The following is a 16520-nucleotide window of genomic DNA, read 5'->3' as shown; positions in this document are numbered from 1 at the left end:
CACCACAGAATTCACAACGACGGTCTTCTTTTGTTTACATAGAGAACATTGTAATTTTATTTTTGTATGGAGAGAGAGAGAGAGAGAGAGAGAGAGAGAGAGAGAGAGAGAGAGAGAGAGAGAGAGAGAGAGAGAGAGAGAGAGAGAGAGAGAGAGAGAGTAGAGGGTTACTTTTGTATTTTTATAAAGTTACAGAACTATTTAAGACTGTATCACGTGTTTAAAAAAAGTTATAGGAAGATAAAGGAAAATATTCGTTTTAGTAGTGAAAGGTTTAAGCAAAAGGAAAAGTCACAGCAGTCAACTTTGGAAAATATGACTCATGTGAACTAAGAATGTACGGTTTTATATATGTGTATATCACTACCAAGCTGCAGAGAAAAAAGTAGACACAGTAAATTTGCCTGAATATTTCAAATAATTCGGTGCCGTTCAGAGCCACCACGTCTAAGTCTGTCTTCCCCGGTAATCCTCTAACTAAACATGTGATCAACTGTGTGCATGGGCGATGTAATCATAACTGCGCCAAGTGTTCCAAATTACATTAAACGTCTCAGTGTTCGTCTTAATAAGGGAAGGGAAAGTTTCAAGGTACAATTTCTAATACTTATTTAGCTTTGCAGGCTGTCTCTTCACATGGTCTGCGGCGTTTAAGCTTCTTGCTGTTGCAACGCCAGTGTCAGCTTCTTAAAATTCATGCAATTTCTACCACCGCCACCACTATTAAGGACGAGGAGACACTCTCAGAAAAGTCTCTATTTTTATAAAGGGTACGAAGTAAGCGTGGTTTACATAACGAGTCTCTTTTGTTATTCTTCTCACGATACTTGTGTGTAAATTGATTCTCGAGCATATCTTAATAATTTGTTGTATGAATATTACTTTGCGCCTTTGATACATCTTCCAGAGTTATTCAAAATTGTGAAACCTGTTTGAAATATTAATTCTCTGTAGCATTATATATTTTTTTCTAACCTATAAATAAGGACGTCGTTAAGCTCACACAGCCATGAAGAGAAATCTGCATAAACCCATATTTTCTGAGGAGTGATAAGGAAAATACCGAGAGTAGATAAAGCAGACAAAGGGAGTGAATGTAAAGACAAAGCGGGAGAGCTGAGACACGGCTGCAGAAGAGAAGCAAGGGATGAGTCACACACGACGTGCATGCATTAAGTAGGGACGGATCAGACTCCTGCAAACAATTATGATGCTGTTTACGTGCATAAAGGAATGGAGAGTAAATTTCTTCAGATAATTTCTATTGACAGGCAGCGTGGGAATGCTGAGGTGGTTACTTAGGTGCTATCAAAACGCGGTGACAATTGTCCGTAGAGTTATGAATGACTTTTAAGAACAGGGAAATCAAGGAAGTTGCATGAAGCCGTCAGACGTACACCTGGCAGCTCCTGTATTTCCTGCCTATTTCCAACTATCATACTCATCCATACGTTAATATAATCTTCTTTTAAAGCTCCTTAATTACTCAGCACTAACAGCCTGATTACTGGGTCCATTCCAGTCATCTACCACTTTATGACGAAGGAAGTTTCTCTGGAACAGGTCTTTCCTGACCAATCTAAAAATAGGCGGGCGAGGCTAGGCGTGCTCCACCATTACTATCGGAGTTGTGTATCACTCACTCTTGGGGCGTGGGTGGGGGAGAATGGAGTTCATCTGGCTAATGACATCAAAATGCAAGGGAGCTATCAATGTGGGCGTGGAGCTGAAAATGGATTACAAATACAAATTTATGACAGATGAATACCAGAAAACAACGGGATTGTGAAACAAAGCCTTCATAATTGGTAGCACCGCTCATGATATTACCACCAATTAAAGCATTAATGTTGTCAGTACACCTTTCATAACCAGGTGAGCTGAAGATAAATGTAGAGTTGCATATTTATCATAACTATTAAGTTCCCTGCCCTTTACACATCCGATCAGAGATTTCATTCACTTATTAATACTGTTGGTTGGACTGCCACGCTCATATTATCCTTCTGCTGCTCTATGTATTTGTTCATTGCATTTATGTTTGTGTTCTCCGGTATAATCATTAACCTGTATTGTCGTCAGGTCCGTTCACAGGTATGTTGATCTCTCTCTCTCTCTCTCTCTCTCTCTCTCTCTCTCTCTCTCTCTCTCTCTCTCTCTCTCTCTCTCTCTCTCTCTCTCTCTCTCTCTCTTCCTCTCTCTCTCTCTCTCTCTCTCTCTCTCTCTCTCTCTCTCTCTCTCTCTCTCTCTCTCTCTCTCTCTCTCTCTCTCTCTCTCTCTCTCTGTGTGTCTGTGTGTGTGTGTGTGTGTGTGTGTGTGTGTGTGTGTGTGTGTGTGTGTGTGTGTGTGTGTTTGTGTGTGTGTGTTTGCATCCGCCTCAAGCATACTGTATCTGTTCGCCATCCTATGAGTGTGATCAGATGATGCAGACAACATGCAGGTGATCTAATGTTTGTATAATTGGATGCATTGAGTACGAGTGTGTCTCTCTCCCAAGGCCAGTCTCCCCGCCCACTTCCAGTTCATATCTTGATGGCTTGGCCTCGTTAACCTGACACATTCACTGCAGCACGCCAGGATCTATACTTTTGTGAACGTGTATTTATTTTTGTAAAACGTAAAGCTTTTCAGTCGTACAATAAATGTGTTTAATCTATCATTTTTTTAAAGCGATAATAGAGAACCATTTAACGGTGAAGCTGTTTTTATTGCCTATAATCATATGCTTATCCATGTGACTATCCTGCATCGCGCGCGCACGCACACACACACACACACACACACACACACACACACACACACACACACACACACACACACACACACACACACACACACACACACAAACTATGATTTCCAATGACTGATTGCTATACTTGGCGACATGGAAAGTAATGAAAGAAATAATAAAGTAAGCAATCGTTGTTCGGTTCGGAAACGGTTGCATGGGGGCGGAGGTGGTGGTGGTGGTGGTGGTGGTGGTAGGTCGGTGGTGGTCGTAGTGGTGGTGGTGGTCTTGGTGTGAAAGTGTTGTTTATATTAAATGTCCATATAATTGTGTGATATCATTTACTGTGTTCTTGGTTGAATAAATTTTCTCTGTTAGTATCAAGGAATCTGAACTAGGAAAAATATGTTAAAAATCCGATCACTCTGCCATTCCTTAAAATAAATAGGAAAGGAACCCGTTGAGATGGTGGACGTGGAATTCAGCCCACACGGGATTCAGCCCATGGAATTCAGCCCACGCGGGATTCAGCCCACGGAATTCAGCCCACGCGGGGTTCAGTCCACACGGGATTCAGCCCAAGGAATTCAGCCCACGCGGGATTCAGCCCACACGGGATTCAGCCCACACGGGATTCCGCCCACACGGAATTCAGCCCACGGAATTCAGCCCACACGGAATTCAGCCCACATGGGATTCAGCCCACGCGGGATTCAGCCCACACGGGATTCAGCCCACGCGGGATTCAGCCCACACGGGATTCAGCCCACGCGGGATGCAGCCCACAGGATTCAGCCCACACGGGATTCAGCCCACACGGGATTCAGCCCTCGGAATTGCGAATGTGAACACACCCTCTCTCTCATCACGTATATATGCACTCGAACGAAAACACACACAATCTTCTCTAGCTTAGGGGAGAGTGTGCGTGTGAATGTGAACACACACACACACACACACACACACTCTCTCTCTCTCTCTCTCTCACACACACGTTGTAGGAGTTTTAGTTTCTTGTGAGAGCTGGCAACTGCGAGCCAGGCTCAAGGACACAGCCAGTGGGGGAGTCACCGAGTCAGTCAGACGCCCGTCAGGTCACTGTATGCCTGCGGCTATTACACTCACATCCAGCCACTCTGTGTTTCTGTTATACCCAACACACGTTTATATGCAGACTCGAGCGAAAAAACACATATAATCTTCTCTAGCTTAGGAGAGTGCGTGCGTGTGAATGTGAACACTCTCTCTCTCTCTCTCTCTCTCGCGCATATATACAGACTCGAACGGAAACACACACATTTCTTCTCCAGCTTAGGCGAGTGTGTGTGCGTGCGAATGTAAACACGCACACACACACACACACACACACACACACACACACACACACACACACTCTCTCTCTCTCTCTCTCTCTCTCTCACTCTCTCACACACACACATTAATATGCAGACTCCTACAAAAACACACAATCTCTAACTTAGGTGAGTGCGTGCGTGTGAATGTGAACTCTCTCTCTCTCTCTCTCTCTCTCTCTCTCTCTCTCTCTCTCTCTCTCTCTCTCTCTCTCTCTCTCTCTCGTATATACATGCAGACTCGAGCGAAAACACACACATCTTCTCTATTTTACCAGTTTAGTGAGAGATAGATAATGAATAAAATGATCCCTCTGTAGCGTACAATAGTAGACTGGAACAGGACACGTTCGCACCGTGTACAGCGCCTCGCAAGTCCCTGTTCTGAACACAGCTCTTGCATTGTCATCAGTGCCATTTGCTGCTCTGCTCTGCCCACGTACGCACTCGCCTAAGCTAGATAAAATGGCATACTTGACGGAAAGAGGAAACCAAGTGAAGAGGGTTGGGGGCTTTGAGTATGTCCTGAGGAAAGACCGAATGGGAAAGAACGGAGAACTCACCTGGAGATGCTGAGAAAATGTGAAATTCAAGTGTCCAGCCAGTATAAGAACCTTACAGGGGATAGTTCTTGATGGTCAAGGAAACCCTAATCATTCACACCCTGGGGATCCTCTAACTGGAGAAGTCAGGCAAGTGCAGTCACACATCAGGTCTGCTGCGACAGCTGGGCAAGATTCCACCAGGTCAATTTTGGCAGAAAACATGACTGGCCTGTCACAAGATGTTCTCCAAAGGCTACCCAAAAGATCAACCCTGGAAGACAGCGTGAGGGCCAAAAGGCGTGCAACCAACCCTGTTGAACCAAACCCTCAATCCTTGAATTTTGCCATACCTGCCAGGTTCACAGATATTGTCCTGCATGACAGTGGTTCTCAAGATCCCAGCAGGATCCTGATTTTGGGAGACATGAACTTACTTCATGTCTTAGAGAATGCTGAGGTGTGGCTTGGTGATGGAACCTTCGCAGTTGTTCCCAGTATCTATTTCCAGCTGCACACCATACATGCCAAAGTGGGTAATAAGTTCCCACCTTGTGTGTACTTTCTTCTACCAAACAAAATGCAGGTCACCTATGTGCAAATGCTGGAAGCTCTTGCAAATATAATTCCAGATGCAAACCCCCAGACAATTCTGACGGACTTCGAGAATGCTGCACAGAATGCTTTCCGCCAGGTACACCCCAATGCAGACATCAAGGGTTGTCTTTTTCATCTTGGGCAGTCAGTCCAACGAAAGGTCGCAGAACTTGGCTTGAAAGTGGACTACGAGAGTAACGTAGAATTCAACATGTCTGTGAAATCCTTGGTTGCTCTCTCTTTTGTGCCTGAGGAAGATATACTGGTCATCTTCAACACCTTGGCTGACAGCTTTCCTCCTCTGGATAGGGTAGAAGAGTTAATTGCCTACTTTGAGCTGACTTATATTCAGGGGAGGGACAGGGGCCAGGGAAGAGACAGGGGACCACCCAGGTACCCATCAGTTGTCTGGAACCATTTTTCAGCTCCAAGGAATAACATTCCACGAACCACAAATGCTGTTGAGGGCTACCACAATGGATTGAACAGTCTGTTCCTTTCCCAGCATCCTTCCATCTGGAAGTTAATGGATGGTTTGAAAAAGGATATTAGTCTTCACTTGAAAACACTAGCAGACAACGAGGTGGCAAACAACCCTCCACCAAGAAACAAGGGTGGACTGCTACAATGATGTAAATGACAAGTTGCATTACTTGCGATCAGTGTCTTTAGCAACTAAAATCAAATACAAATAAAAAATGATTAAAATCATATAAAAAAAACTTCCCACTAGGGGAAAAATAAGTGATTAGTTTAAAGCACAAGCTCCATAAAAATAATAATAAAAAATCGAAGCCTCACAGAAAACATCTAATATTTACAAACTGAATTTCCAAAGAAAAAAATTAATTGGAAAAACAAAAAGTAAAACAGAAAAATAAGCCTCCCCAGAAAAAAAAACTAAGTTACAAACTGAAGAAACTAAAAAAAAAACTATTAGAATATATATATATATATATATATATATATATATATATATATATATATATATATATATATATATATATATATATATATATATATATATATATATATATATATATATATATATATATATATATATATATATATATATATATATATATATAAGGCTTGCTATGGTGCTCAACCTCCTCGTGGTGCAAGCTGGGTTCGGCGAATAGAGCACTAACTACTGTAAAAATAATGAATAGTCAAAGAATAATATTGCTTTAAGTTATTTACTTTTCTTTTCTAAAAATCCGTTCAGTAGAAATGGTCATATTTCTAAGGGTTCCATGTCAATTAAACCCCTATTCAACTCAACAGTGTGGGGCCGTGAGTTAAGTCCCGTGTGGGCTGAATCCCGTGTGGGCTGAATCCCGTGGCCTGAATCCCGTGTGGGCTGAATCCCGTGTGGGCTGAATTCAGTGGGCTGAATCCCGTGTGGGCTGAATCCCGTGTGGACTGAACCCCGCGTGGGCTGAATTCCGTGGGCTGAATCCCGCGTGGGCTGAATTCCGCGTGGGCTGAATCCCGTGTGGGCTGAATTCCGTGGGCTGAATCCCGTGTGGGCTTAATTCCGTGTGGGCTGAATTCCGTGGGCAGAATCCCGCGTGGGCTGAATCCCGTGTGGGCTGAATTCCGTGGGCTGAATCCCGTGTGGGCTGAATTCCGTGTGGGCTGAATTCCGTGGGCTGAATCCTGTGCGGGCTGAATACCAATGGAACCATTTCAGAAGAGCAGCAATCATGGAAGTAAAGATTAAAGACAATAAGAGATGCAACACTGCGGGGACGAGCTACATATTCAAGACAGGAGAGGAGAGGAGTCGATGAGATCAAAAGCTTCTGATTCCACCTTGTTTAGGAGTATCGTGTGAGAGTGACTAGTGTGTGTGTGTGTGTGTGTGTGTGTGTGTGTGTGTGTGTGTGTGTGTGTGTGTGTGTGTTTCTTTTAAGGTTCGTGTATATTTTCCTTAATGTTTACGCAGACAAATAACAGAAAGGGTTTTCACAATAGCGTAAATAAAAAAGAAAAATATTGTGTGTGCATTTGTGTTAAAAGATATGATAAATGGAGTCATGAAAAAATGTTGAGTAAATGAAGAAATTACTTATCTGCACACTCATTGTAATATCTAAATGTACTCGTGCACTCTTTCCAGCATTACTTCCAACCAGAACCTGTGCCAGTCATTCATCGGAGCTGAAAACATTATAACTGATCACTAGTTTTATACGAGAGGAAATCATGTAAGGAAAAAAAAAAAAAAAAAACTGTAATGGCTTTTTAATAATTTTGAAACACTTTTTTGATTTGCGGAGATTTTAAATATATTATGTTTTTATCTTTATGAAGGTTTGATTAATGGAGTGAATAAAAACATTCGCGTTTTTATAGTTTTTTTTTTTTTCACTAAGTAATTGTCTCATGCTTTTTAGCTGACACCGTGACCTGATGTGTGATGCAGTGCAGTGAGGGAAACCTTTTCGTGAGGCAGTCCTGTTTTATGGGGTTCGTTTTTAGCGGGAAGGATAAAAAAAAAAAAAAGTTATGGTTACCTTTCACCGCAAGCCGAAGGTAACCTGCTAAGTTGGTCTAATTATTAACACATGCTCAGGAACCTTGGCTCACGAAAAGGTAAACATCACTCTGCGTTTGACAAATACAACACCTCTTGCGCCCAGGTGTGGCAGATCAATAAGGGGCTCAGACAGGTCCCGCACCACAGGTATGGCTGGTGCCTGTCGTCGTACCTCTGGGTTTAAAAAAATATTTTTTTGCAAATGTGTTACAAAAGTGATGACATTCAGTGGTGTGTGAGTGATTGGAGGAGCACCAGTCAAGGGCCATACATCAGGCCATGAAGAGTGAATGATGAGTGAGCCTCTCTCCTGGATGGCTGATTTTCAATACGGTAGAGTGGGAAACGGTGGGAGAAGATAAAATAAAATGAAAAAAAAGAAAATAGGGGAAGAAACACATAAAGAGAGAAAAGAAAGCCACTGAGGGTGAAGAGGGGACGCATCAGCCACCCCTTGACGGACGGGGGCCAAACAATGCCTCAGTGTGACCATAAGCCTGGCCTCGGCGGGAATCGGGAAGTTAAAAGCAGTAGGTGATCACGCTAAAGAGTTTGGCACAAAGGCCTGTCAACTGTGCCTTCTCAGATATTTTCCTCTGAAGCTTTCACCAACAAACATTTTTAGTCGAAATCAAATTTCGAAACCTGACCATTTTCCTTTCTTTCAGCATCAAAGCCTTTTGCGAGTGCTGAGTGCTGGAGGCTCAACCGATGAAGGTGTGTGTGTGTGTGTGTGTGTGTGTGTGTGTGTGTATATATATATATATATATATATATATATATATATATATATATATATATATATATATATATATATATATATATATATATATATATATATATATATATATATATATATATATATATATATATATATATATATATATATATATATATATATATATATATATATATATATATGTATATATATATATTATTTTTGGTGCATGATAATTTGTTTGTGTTTTTCTATCCATTTGAGGAACGGCGTTGGTGACAGCAGTAAACTCCGCGTGAGCTGCGCTGCTCTGCGGGGGAGGGAGGCGTCACGCAGCAAGAGAGGGGATGACACTCTGCGGTAAGATACACGTAAATAATGGGAGTGTTGGTCTGTGGCTCTGGTGTTAAAGGTGAGGTGGTGCGCGGCTGGTTGGAGGCTGCACTGCATTATATAGGCCACATCGATCATCCCGCAGGTGTCCCGCAAGCCGCCAGGTGCAGTGACGCTTACCTGCACCCATGACGAGATTCACTGTGATCCCAAACACTTCTACCACATTTTGCGTAACAGTAGAAGTGCATTGTTCTCTGGAGAGTGGGTGTGCAGCCTGTACAACAAAAGCGGTAATGTTAGCCGTGTCCCTCCAGGCCAGTGGTTGTCAGCCTTTTCTAAGTTGATGCACCTTTTCGGGAGCTTTAGAGAAGTTCATGTACTCTCGCTCCCAGAACGATTAATAAAAAAAAATCACGTTTTCCTCTATTTTTGAGACTGAAAATACATAGATAAAAGTATTAGGTTTCTATTTTGAGCATGAAAATAGCTACTGAGTCCTAATAAATTGTTATATAGTGCTAAATGCACAATAAAACAAAATGCTACATCTCAAACCCATCAGGTGCGAGGTGCGTCTGAGTATCATATACTAATACAGTAATTAATTTTTTATTACGTTAATTTCAATTTAAATAGATGGCAGACTATTTTCTTCCTAAAACAACTTTTCTTACTGTGCACTTTCATATAGACTGGCCATGTCATGGGCATGTTACGTGACAAAATCTTCCTGAAACACCTTTCCTTAGTGTGTACCCTTATGCACTCCTGTTATTTCCAGGTAACCTCTGAAAAAGTTCATGCACGCTGGGGAGCACCTAGGCTGACTATCGCTGTTGTAGGGCGATGGCACCCTGACCCTTTTACCATACACCAGCTTAATGAGGGCCTGGAGGCGTGTGCTGTCACCTTAAGATTATTAATGGTCCTTAACGGTGGACGCACGACCTTCTTATCACTCTCTATCAGGCAAAGGGTATTAACGATCGTGTGTGTGTGTGTGTGTGTGTGTGTGTGTGTGTGTGTGTGTGTGTGTGTGTGTGTGTGTGTGCGTGTGTGTGTGTGTGTGTGTGTGTGTGTGTGTGTGTGTGTGTGTGTGTGTGTGTGTGCATTCTCACCTCCCATAGCAAACACTCCTGAGGCTCCTTCAATATAACAGAGCGACGGGACAGGAAAGCACCGCTCCCGGCCTTATGGAGCGCTGCCAGCAGCGACTAGTGTGTGTGCTTCCACTGTATTAAGAGGAGGTAGAAACACAGACATTCGTTCATCATTATGGAAAGCTCCGTTCCGTTCCCTGACAGCTCACGTATTTACCAGTAATTCTGGCTATTCCTTAATTCCTTAATTCCTTAATTCCGTAATTCCTTAAGGACTGGCATCTCAGTGGGCCTTTTATATATATATATATATATATATATATATATATATATATATATATATATATATATATATATATATATATATATATATATATATATATATATATATATATATATATATATATATATTTTGTTGCCAGTGCCAGTGTTCCTCTTACATAAAAATTGCTTTTTCAAGACTACAGTCATGTTCACAACCTGCAGGGGCTTTTCATCAGGGAATGCCCATTAGCTGGCAGCCAGGCTCATTGTGATCTAATTGGCTGAGGATGAACTTGTAACTTATTCCCAAGAGGAGGAAAATTTTCATCAAATTATACGTGCGAGGAGGAAGTCAGGATCGGGGAGCTGCCACTACTTCTGCAACACCCTCAAGGACAGCATGTGGCTAATGACCGCCGCTGAGCAAGTTCTCAAGAGACCTTTAATTCAAACGGGAGAATGGGCTCTTCCACCTTCCCGCCAAATCCTGAAGGGCGCAGCAATGTTGGTGCAATGGCAGCATTCACTCGGAGACCAGAATGGACGTGGCATATTACCCGCTTATCAAGAAGACCATTGACTGCTGTAATCACGAGGGAGTGTTGAGGTTTAATATGGTTATATCAGGACTTCTGCAAGGTATGAAGTCCTCTTGTAATGCACGGAGATCAAATACACACTAAGCGTCATTTTTCTTATTGCAGCGAATATTTACACAAAGAGGTACGAATCTACTGAAAATATTTTTATCATTATTTTCTTTTTTGTCAAAGTGGATGATACGAATAATGTGTGGTAGATCAGTGAGCAGCGCAAGACACGGTGATTATCCTGGGGAGACTCCAATATTACCTGTTATCTTTAAATACTTCAGCATGCAAGTGGATTATGAACACTGACACCTGTACAATGACCACCCCCATCCCTCTAATCTACGAATACTTCATGAGGATTAATCTCGCCGCTTCACTTACTTTTTTAATTTCAGTTCAGCTCCTCACCTGAATGACATTTTCTTTTACAAATTGTCTCTCTAATTCTAATTCTAATTGTCTCTCTAATAGTTCAAAGTAATCGAGCAATAGCTAATGAATCTACCTTTATCATAATGACAGGCTAAACACACAAAACATTACACCTGCTGAAGACCAAATCACCTTTATCCACCTTTCTTATTCCTTAGTCGCACTGTTCCCAAACAAATGTTCAGTAACACGTCATACAACAATTCTCAGGGTAAAGGAAAAATTTCTCCTACCAGGAAACTACAAGGTCTGAGCGCGTTAGTTAGGTTTACGTTGCGACACTTGGCAGTTGATACAATTTTACATGACCACACGGACTGAAAGGACACAATTCTCTTTCATTCTTTCATTCTACACTGTTATAGGAGAAGCCTTTAGCTTGTTTCTAGCTGAATTTGTTTCTTTGATTTCTGGATGGCGTTAGCACATAAATATTCAGAATTGTACTCGTAGCATCTGGTGAATTTCGTTATCTGTGGCGTGGGGGACAGAGTCGAGGGTATACAGTGAATACTTTAAACTTTTTCCTATTTATTGTTAAATGGTTCAGAGATTTTCACGAACGCTTATCTTATCTTTCCTTTTTGCTACAAATGTTAACAAGAGAAAAAGCATACATAAAAAATTGAGAGGCAAGTGTTCAGCGCACGTGTGGGCGGCGGTGCAGGTGTCGACGAGTAGGCGACACACTCGGCGCAGAAAAATGGTGGAGGCTGACTGTCTTAGCCATGCCCACTCTGTTAAAGCTGTGGAGCGAGAACTGCACAGCCTTATCATGATGTCTCACTTGATGTATGACCAAGGAAGCTCAGGCTGTAGCGCGTCTGACTACAATGCAAGATGTCCCGAGTTCGAATCCTGGTTACGGCCGGGGTTTTTTTTAGGACGATTGCTCGCTCCTAGGTTGACCAAGCATTAAAATGTGTACCGGTTAGCTATAACTGGGAATGTAAAGGCGGCTGAGCAAAGAACTGGCTACCCTACTCCATGTGCCGAGCCCCTATGCCAACGCTTATGATTAACCGCGGCTCACCTTTACGCTTTAATGATCGAGGACAATAAAGCCTTTCCTTGATGTATGACTGAGAACGGTGAAGTCGTGGTGAGGGAACAAAGCGTCTCTGAAAAGTATAGTCAGAATCCAATATAGTCTCTCTGAACGGGTTTACGTCAAGAGGAGGAAAAAAAAAAAAAACTGCCGTAAGATAATAACACTCAACGGACTTATAAGTATCAAGGGCATAATATTCCTGAATGGCGGCGATTATAAGATTTTTCAAGACAATAATAGATCAGAAAATGCTGGATTCTCCGAGGCATGAAGGCTAAAAATATATATATAATGAAAAGAAGATGGTAATGACTACACAAATGAACTCAGCATTGAAGAGAGAGAGAGAGAGAGAGAGAGAGAGAGAGAGAGAGAGAGAGAGAGAGAGAGAGAGAGAGAGAGAGAAGAGCTGTGTTTATTACTTAATTACTGTTATGTTTTATGGGTACCATTGCTCACGGGAACAGAGGAAGTGCAGCTGACGTTAGTATGGAGTTCACGGCTTCATGACACCTTTTATATAACGCTACACACTGTTTATTCACTTTTTAATTTTCTTTTTTTCACAATAACGCTTCTTAACTTCTCTTTATGCTTGTTGCTATTATTATTCATTACTGCTATTGCTGCTGTTGTTGTTGTTATTCATATGTACTACAGCGCAATAATATGGAAGTAAAGAGCAAGGTTTTTTTTTTTTCTTTGTTCCTCTTCTTTTCTTACCGGTTTTCCTGCATTGTTTCAGCGTCCGTGCGGGAGGAGAAAAGGAAAGAAGCAATAATAATGGAAGAGTGTGGATGGGTGGAAAAAACAACAACAACAACAATAATACTGCTCTAGTTCTCGTGTCTTTGTTCGTGATCCGCTTGTTGCGCATCCGTATCGCTTATTTCTTTTTCCGCTTCTCGTAATGTCATTTGTTTCATCACATTTTCTGGTCTTTCTCCGGTTTTCTTATCATCATTTATTCGCGGTGGTGTTTCTGTATTCATCGCGTTCGTTTCGTTTTTTTTTTTTTTTTGCATGTTATTTTCTCTTGTTTAAACTTTTTTTTGTAACATTTTCTTTTCTTTTTCCTCTCCTTCTTGTTCTTCTTGTCGTTCTTCATTTCTTGCTCTTGTTGCTGTTGTTCTTCTTCTTCTTCATCCTCCTCCTCCTCCTCTTCTTCTTCTTCGTTATTCTCATCTGTCGTTGTCATAATGTTCTCTCTTTACCTGTTCTTTTCTCCTTCATCATGTATTAATGTCTTGGCTGCGACGATCATTCTTTTCTTTGTTTTTCTCATCACTCTCAATGATGAACAAGAAACATCCTCTTAGGAGGGAGCTCGCCTCATAATAAAAAGCAGGACAATAAAAAAGGAAGAAAATCATGGAAGAGAAGATCAAGAGAAAGAGAAGTGAGAAGAAAATAAAATAATCTTAATACGAGGTAGTTTCTGAAGTGCATCTTTGTTTTTAGATGAGATGTAATGATGACGACTATGATGATGATGATGATGATGATGACGACGGTGATAATAATAATAATAATAATAATAATAATAATAATAATAATAATAATAATAATAATAATAATAAAATAATAATGATACTGGAAATAAGTACAACAACAACAACAACAACAACAACAACAACAACAACAACATTGGACACAAAGACAAAATTTTCCTTTAAGCAGTAAGGAGGGAACGAGAGAGAGAGAGAGAGAGAGAGAGAGAGAGAGAGAGAGAGAGAGAGAGAGAGAGAGAGAGAGAGAGAGAGAGAGAGAGACAAACTAACATACAGACAGGGAAACTACAGTACACACCCACCCACCTACCTATCACCCACCTTCCCACACACAGTAAAAAACAGAGCAGGTACATCGACTTGATATTAAGGTTACGAAAGGATACGAGGCGAGGATCCCGAAGCCCGAAGCCAGAAGCCCGACGCGTGAGAGGAAGCACGAGTAGCGACGAGCGTGTGGCGGAAAGCCGGCGGTGGGGGGGGAAAGAAGAACAGAAAAGGGAAACAAACGAGACTAGGAAACAGGGGCAGGGTTACATGACGATACCAGAGAGAGAGAGAGAGAGAGAGAGAGAGAGAGAGAGAGAGGCATGAAGTTATGACAGAGATTAGCTTTAATATTTTTGTTTAAGTCTGCTGCCTCAGTTCTCTTATTCTGCCGAGGATGAAACGGGAACGAGAAGGGCTGTGGGGGAGGGAGGGAGGGAGGGAGGAAGAGGGAGGGAGGGAAGAAATACGGTAAGGGAGTAAGGGCGGGAATATAGAATGAAAGAATGAATAAATGAATGATGCATGGAGTCGAAAAGGAAGAAAGGAAAGAAAAAAACGGATGGAAAGTAGAAGTAAGACAGTAAGGAGTGATGGAGGGAAGGAAGAAAGATAAGAAAATAGGAGGGGAGGAGGCAAAGGAGATAGGAGAGGAGCACGGAGGGAAGGAGTGAAGTATGTATTGAAGGAAGGAAAAGAAAGAAAGAAGGAAAAGAACCTTAAGGAGGAAGCAGCAAAGTAAAGAGGCCAAGGAAAGGAAGAAGGGAAGGAAGGAAGGAAGGAAGGAAGGAACGAAGAAACGAAGGGAAATCATAGTAAATGCATAGTAAAATGAAGGATGACTGGTGGGGAAAGAAGCTAGAGGGAACATATATCGATAAAGTCAACATCTGGGCGGCTGGGTGGCTGGATAGACACAGATGGATGCCTCACCAACAAATACACTCCGATACCTTAAAGATGAGAACGGGGACGCTGAAGAAGGCAATGATGAAGGCACTTTTGGCTGCTGCAGAGGAGGAGAGGGAAAAAGAGAGAGGGAGAGAGAGAGAGAGAGAGAGGGAGTGGGAAGGAGTGCAGAAATCAGGTGTGTGTGTGTGTGGCATGCTGATGGAGGTGATGGAGGTGGTGGTGGTGGTGGTGGCGGTGAGGGAAGGAAAAAGAAGGGCAAGCAAGCGTGTATGTATGTTTGTTCTGGGTCAGTGCACCGCCGCCTTCACTGAGAGCACCTTTAGTATATACGAGTACATGAGGCGGAGGGAGAGCTGCTGCTTGTGATACTGTGGTGGTGATGGTGGTGGTGGTGGTGGTGGTGGTGGTGGTTGAAGGTGGTGTAGTGTGTGGAAGTTGAGAATGAAGTAAGTATGAGCGGGGGATGAGTGAGAAAGTTAGCCGAGAGAGAGAGAGAGAGAGAGAGAGAGAGAGAGAGAGAGAGAGAGAGAGAGAGAGAGTAAAAAAGGTAATAGCGTCGCAAGTGACACCTGGTAACCACGATTAGGAGAGAGCGGTACTTCTCCCACCCAGAATTTGCTTGGAGCGGGGATCGAACTTGCAACCTTTCAACAGCCACGCACGTACCATAAAGCCAACTCCCGTGAGAGAGAGAGAGAGAGAGAGAGAGAGAGAGAGAGAGAGAGGGGAAAAAGAGCTGAAATGTGAGAAAATTTGTCGAAACGAGTGGCCCCCAGCTGGGTTGAGGAGGAGGGTGAGTGGAAGTAAAGGAGAGGAGTACGGGAAGGCAAAGGGCGGGTGTGGTAAAGGCATGGAGAGTGAACGTGTGAGACTAAGGTGCAATGGTAGGCTGGGAAAAACATTAAACCACGACTGTAAAGGTGGAAGGAATGCAGGTGTGAGTGTGTGTGTGTGTGTGTGTGTGTGTGTGTGTATGTGTGTGTGGTGGTGGGATACTGGAAGGAGGGAGAATGCTCGTATAAAGGTGAAAATGGAGGGAGCAGCAAATAGTTAAGGATGGGGGTGAACGTATGAGACTGTGGGCCCATTCATTAAACATTCATTAAACATTAGGGTTACTGGCCCGCAATCCGAATCCCCAACGTCGGGCATCCTACTACGAAACTGGCGCGCTGATTTTTTAAACAGAAAACGGCAACCCGACGTTCGTACGAGGTTATCGGAAGAGTTGGCAGCCTTTGCTCCCGATATTGGTAGACCTGAGCACATATAAACAAATCCACGTGCTACCTTTACTTCGCCCACAGCTTCGCCGCTATCATGAGTGTGCCTTCCTCTTCTGTTCTCCTCCTCTCTCCACGAGAAAAAGCTGTCGCACTCACAAATGCTCAACGCCAGAGACTGTCTGAGGTGATAACTTCAAAGAAAATCCTGTTGGATCATTCTACAGACTTCAACGGGATAAGAAAAAAACAGAAAGCTTGGGAGGAAATAGCTGCTGAATTCAACCTCAGCTACCCTGCTGAACGTCCCAGGACAGTAACCCAGCTCAAACGGGCTTGGGAGTACATA

Source organism: Scylla paramamosain, unplaced genomic scaffold, assembly GCF_035594125.1.
Source record: "Scylla paramamosain isolate STU-SP2022 unplaced genomic scaffold, ASM3559412v1 Contig30, whole genome shotgun sequence".
Taxonomy (NCBI): Eukaryota; Metazoa; Arthropoda; class Malacostraca; order Decapoda; family Portunidae; genus Scylla; species Scylla paramamosain.
Note: the sequence above shows the minus strand (reverse complement) of the source record.